This window comes from Misgurnus anguillicaudatus, chromosome 21, assembly GCF_027580225.2.
Source record: "Misgurnus anguillicaudatus chromosome 21, ASM2758022v2, whole genome shotgun sequence".
NCBI lineage: Eukaryota > Metazoa > Chordata > Actinopteri > Cypriniformes > Cobitidae > Misgurnus > Misgurnus anguillicaudatus.
In genome coordinates this window covers 8,472,501-8,477,500 of record NC_073357.2, presented here as the reverse complement: position 1 = coordinate 8,477,500, position 5,000 = coordinate 8,472,501, and the positions used below count along the sequence as shown (strand labels likewise).

The 5,000-nt window shown below is 35.8% G+C and overlaps 3 non-coding genes across 3 annotated transcripts in view; all 3 read right to left on the bottom strand.

Moving 5' to 3' along the window:
- Positions 1-4,437: 4,437 nt before the first annotated feature.
- On the bottom strand, positions 4,438-4,556 carry LOC141357806 (5S ribosomal RNA). Its single transcript, XR_012364292.1, has one exon. It is a non-coding gene; the product is annotated as a 5S ribosomal RNA (ribosomal RNA).
- Positions 4,557-4,685: 129 nt separating this feature from the next.
- On the bottom strand, positions 4,686-4,804 carry LOC141358458 (5S ribosomal RNA). The gene has a single exon (XR_012364953.1). It is a non-coding gene; the product is annotated as a 5S ribosomal RNA (ribosomal RNA).
- Positions 4,805-4,945: 141 nt separating this feature from the next.
- Positions 4,946-5,000, bottom strand: part of LOC141358103 (5S ribosomal RNA) — a 119-nt gene continuing 64 nt past the window's right edge. Inside the window, exon 1 of the ribosomal RNA XR_012364592.1 lies at positions 4,946-5,000. This exon is cut by the window's right edge and continues 64 nt beyond it. This is a non-coding gene — a ribosomal RNA (5S ribosomal RNA).

Here is a 5,000-nt window from a genome sequence, read left to right as displayed (position 1 = left end):
AAATTCCATCCTCCATGTTAAAATTTTCACATCTGTTTAAAAAAAATTTCATTGTTTTCTTCCATTCTGCCTTGTTTTCTTCTTGTAAATACTTTTTAACTGCTTTTACTCTTAGACTGTTTTTCCTTTGTTCTACATCCATTAATCCTAGACCGCCTTTTTCTATATCCCCTAAAATCGTGTTGTAAGCTATTCTTGGCGGTTTGCCGTTCCAAATAAAATCAAGAAAACATTTCTTCAACCTCTTTTCTATCCATATTGGCATTTCAGATAAGTATAAAACATACCACAATTTAGAAACCATTAAAACATTCAAAGTTAAAACCTTCCCCTTCAAGCTTAAAGTTCTTAATTTCCAAAAGTTTATTTTTCTTTCTATTCCTGATATCAGTTGTTCCCACATTTCATCTCTTGTTTTTTTCTCATTTTTCCCCAATAAAAGTCCTAAAATTTTCATTTCTTCTACCTCTTTAAAATTAAAATAATCATTTAAAAGCACAGCTTTGCCAAACCTCATGTACACTGTTTTATCCTCATTAACTTTACCTCCTGATGCTTTACAAAATTTCTTGACAACATTCATGGCCTCTTGTACACTTTCTTTCCTATTTACAATTATTGTTGTGTCATCTGCATACTGAAAAACTTTCCCTTCAGACATTATTCCCTCGATCTCAATTCCTGTTATTTTTGTATTTTCCTTTATAGCTAATCCCAGTGGTTCTGATACAAGTGAATATAACAGTGCCGAGAGTGGACAACCTTGCCGTATTGATCTCGTAATTTTAAAACATTCAGTTAAAAACCCATTGCATTTAATTTTTGTCAAAGCCCCCTTGTATAAGATTCTAATCCATTTGATAAAATTTTCCCCAAAACCAAAACTCTTTAAAACATCAAATAAAAAACCATGTTCCACCCTATCAAAAGCTTTTTCAAAATCTAAACTGATTATGTACCCATCCTTATTTTCTTGTTTTATGTACCATATCATGTCCCTTATACTCATTGTTATGTCAGCTATGTCTCTTCCTTTGACTGCATATGCTTGATTTGTTTTTATTATAGTTGGCATCACTTCCTTCAGTCTATTTGCTAAAACCTTTGCTATAATTTTAAAATCTGTGTTCAACATTGAAATTGGTCTATAGTTCTTTAAGTCTACCCTCTCCCCTTTCCTTTTATATATAATTTTCATCAAACCTATTCTCATCCTTTCATTTACTTCCTCTTTTTCAAAAATTTCCTTAAAAACCTCCTTTAAAATCTTTGTTAAAACCTCTTTAAAACATTTGTAAAATTCACTCCCCAAACCATCTATTCCCGGACTCTTCTTTCTGTTTAGTTGATCTATTGCTTGTTCAATCTCTTCATCTCTGAAATCATGGTCACATACATCTTTATCTTCTTTACTTAATTTTGATTTTATTAGATTTAATAATTGTTTTTTTTCTTTCTCCTCTTCACCTTGTGTACTGAAAAGGTCCTCATAAAAGGCCTTTATTTCTTTTAGAATATTTTCATTTCCTTGTACGATTTCCCCATTTTTCCCTCTTATCTCCTTTACAATCTCTGCTTTTCCTTTCTTTTTCTCTAGGTCAAAATAAAACTTTGTACATTTCTCTCCTTCCACCATATATTTTGCTTTACTTCTTAATCTTGCTCCTTCATATTCTTTTTCCTCTATTTCCTTTAATCTTTCCTCAATTTCTCTTATCTTTTGTATGTCTTTGTTTTCTTTAGCTAGTTCTTTTTCTAAGTCTGTTTTCATTTCTTTTTTCTTATATCTCTTACATTTTTGTATTAGGCTACAGTATTTAATTGAGAATTTTTTTATTAAAAACTTTACGTTTTCCCACCATATTCTCTTACTCTCTTCATACATTTTACTTTCCTTTTCTCTTTCTATAATTTGTTTGATTTCTGAAACATAATCTTTATTTTTAAGAATCTCTGTATTTAAAACCCATACCCCCGGCCCTCTTTGTATTTTGTCCCAATCAATTTTAAAAAATAACAACTTATGATCACTTAAACTTGTTTCTTCATACTTAATCTTTTCAATAAAATTTTCCACATTCCTATTACATAAAATAAAATCAATTCTTGTTTTGCACACAAACTGTCCCACTATTTGTCGTCTTGAAAACTCTTTTTTTGTTTCGTTCCTTTCTCTCCATACATCAATCATTTTATTTTCTTCCATTAAAACCTTTAATTCTTTTCTCCCCGCATCACTTTTAAAAACCATTCCCTCTGCCATATCTTGTTTACTAAAAACTGTATTAAAATCCCCCATCATTACAATTTCTTTATATTTCTTTAAAAAACCTCTTAAAACAAAAAAAAAATCTTTTTTTTCCTTCTCTTCTGTTGGTGCATGTACATTTACTATAACCATTTCCTTTTCATCATATTTTGTCTCTACAATCATACATTTTCCTATATTGTCTTTATATACAATTTTGCTTCTTTTAAAAACCTCCTCTTTCATTAAAAAAGCAACTCCTCTTCCAAATCTTCCATCACCATTGTTATATAAAATTCCTCCAGCCCATCTCCTTTGAAAATCCTTCATCACATTCTCTTTCCAGTTCGTTTCTTGTAGTGCAATGATATCTTCGTGTTTACATCTTTCAATTACTTTTTCAAATTTTCTCACGTCCAGCAGTCCTCTTGCATTAAAAGTCACACAACTTAAAACCATTAAAAGAAAAATTAAATACCTAAAAACCATTGTCTCACTTCATCTCCTCCAGTCCCTTTAAAACTTCATACCTATTTACACATTTCATTTGTCCTTTTTTCATCACTTTTTTCTTAGCAAACTGTACATTTGGTGTTACCTTTAATGTTCTTCTTCTTGTTTGTGCTCTTCCGTCTCTGCTTTTCTCCAATACTTGTGCTCTTCCGTCTCTGCTTTTCTCCAATACTGCTGCTTCTTCCATATCTTTATTGTCAATCCCGCTGCTCTCTACTATCTCATTTTGTCCTTCTTTGTCCATCGTATCTAAAAGACTTGTAAAACTTGCAGAAATTTCAATTGGTGTCCATGTACCATCATCTCCTTGTGAATTGTCCTTCTCGTTTTCCACTTCTTTATCCTCTGTTGTCTGTTCCTCTATTGTTATTCCCTTTTCCATTTCATTTGCTCCATCAGTGTGTTGTTGTTCTTCATTTTCATTTTCTTCTCCATCGTTCCCTTCATGCATTTGACTGTCCACCTGTTTTTGTGATCCTCCTTCCCCTCCATCCATCCAACACTCACATTTATTTAAATAGTCTTGGCAGTCCGGGCACTTAACAGTGTTACAGTCCCTTGCGAAATGTCCCCTCTCCTCACATTTGTAGCACTTAAAATCAGGGCAATCTTTCATTAGATGGTCTGGGCTCATGCACAGCCGACAGGTTTTCACCTGATGGCTGTGCATCACCCTAAAATATTGCGGCCCTTCCGCTGTTTCCAGCTTCGTGCTGTATGGGAGTGAAACCACTTCCCTGGGAAACCTCACTCTCGCAAACCTTGTCCCGTCCTCGATTCCAGTGCCCGGATACAGCCTTCTTTTAATTTTTGATATTGGCAAAACGCCCCAACCTTGCAATTTTTCTAAAATTTCGTTATCCTCCAGGTAAACAGGCAAATGCATGAAGGAAACGACATATTCTCTGTTTTGTAATCTCCTCACCTCACAGTTTGTTCCTTTTATCATTAGTCCATCCATTAACTCATCACACATTTCCTCCTTCTCCAGGGTCAGTTCATATTCCTTATTTTGTCTTGGTCTTACTGCCAGAACGTTTCCTTCTCCAATTTTCTCTGCTATCACTTTAATTATATCCTCCGCCTTTACTCCATTAGCATTGTCCACATTTACAATCACTGTTGCTTCCTTCATGTATTTCCTTTGCTCAAAATTCCTAACACCTGTATCCTTTTGGTTTCCAGCTCGTGGTCGATGTTCAGGTCCAGTGTCATTGCCGTTCCGTTTCTCCGCCGCCATTTCCAGGTCATTAGCCGTAGGTCCGTCCATTTCAAATGAAAAACAAACACGAAAAACAAAAACAAACAAACAAAACCACGAAAAATCACGATTTAACCACCCTCCAGCCAGCCAAAAGCTGCTGTTAGGTGGTTTAAACAAAAAAAATCACTAACAAACAAAACTCAATCGATATACAAATAAAAAACTACAAACACTAACAAACATAAACAATGAGAGAGCCTTCCTCTCTCTACTGCAGCCAACTCACTTCCTGATTGCTCAATAGCGCCCTCAGGGTGGTGTGGCCGTAAGCGAGCGCTGACTTGATTCGAGAGCAATTTCAAGACTAATGTGGCAACGCCATGCCATCGGCGAACGCTTACAGAAAGGATGCATTTCTGGAAAAAAATTATCTGAAAACATAATTAAATAATTAATTAAATAAAGAATTAAATGCTTACAGCACCTGGTATTCCCAGGCGGTCTCCCATCCAAGTACCAACCAGGCCCGACCCTGCTTGGCTTCCGAGATCAGACGAGAGCGGGCGTGCTCAGGGTGGTGTGGCCGTAAGCGAGTTCTGACTCGATTCGAGAGCCACTTCAAGACTAATGTGGCAACGCCATGCCATCGGCGAACGCTTACAGAAAGGATGCATTTCTGGAAAAAAATTATATGAATAAATAATTAAATAATTAATTAAATGCTTACAGCACCTGGTATTCCCAGGCGGTCTCCCATCCAAGTACTAACCAGGCCCGACCCTGCTTGGCTTCTGAGATCAGACGAGAGCGGGCGTGCTCAGGGTGGTGTGGCCGTAAGCGAGCGCTCACTCGATTCGAGAGCCACTTCAAGACTAATGTGGCAACGCCATGCCATCGGCGAACGCTTACAGAAAGGATGCATTTCTGGAAAAAAATTATATGAATAAATAATTAAATAATTAATTAATTAAAGAATTAAATGCTTACAGCACCTGGTATTCCCAGGCGGTCTCCCATCCAAGTACTAACCAGGCC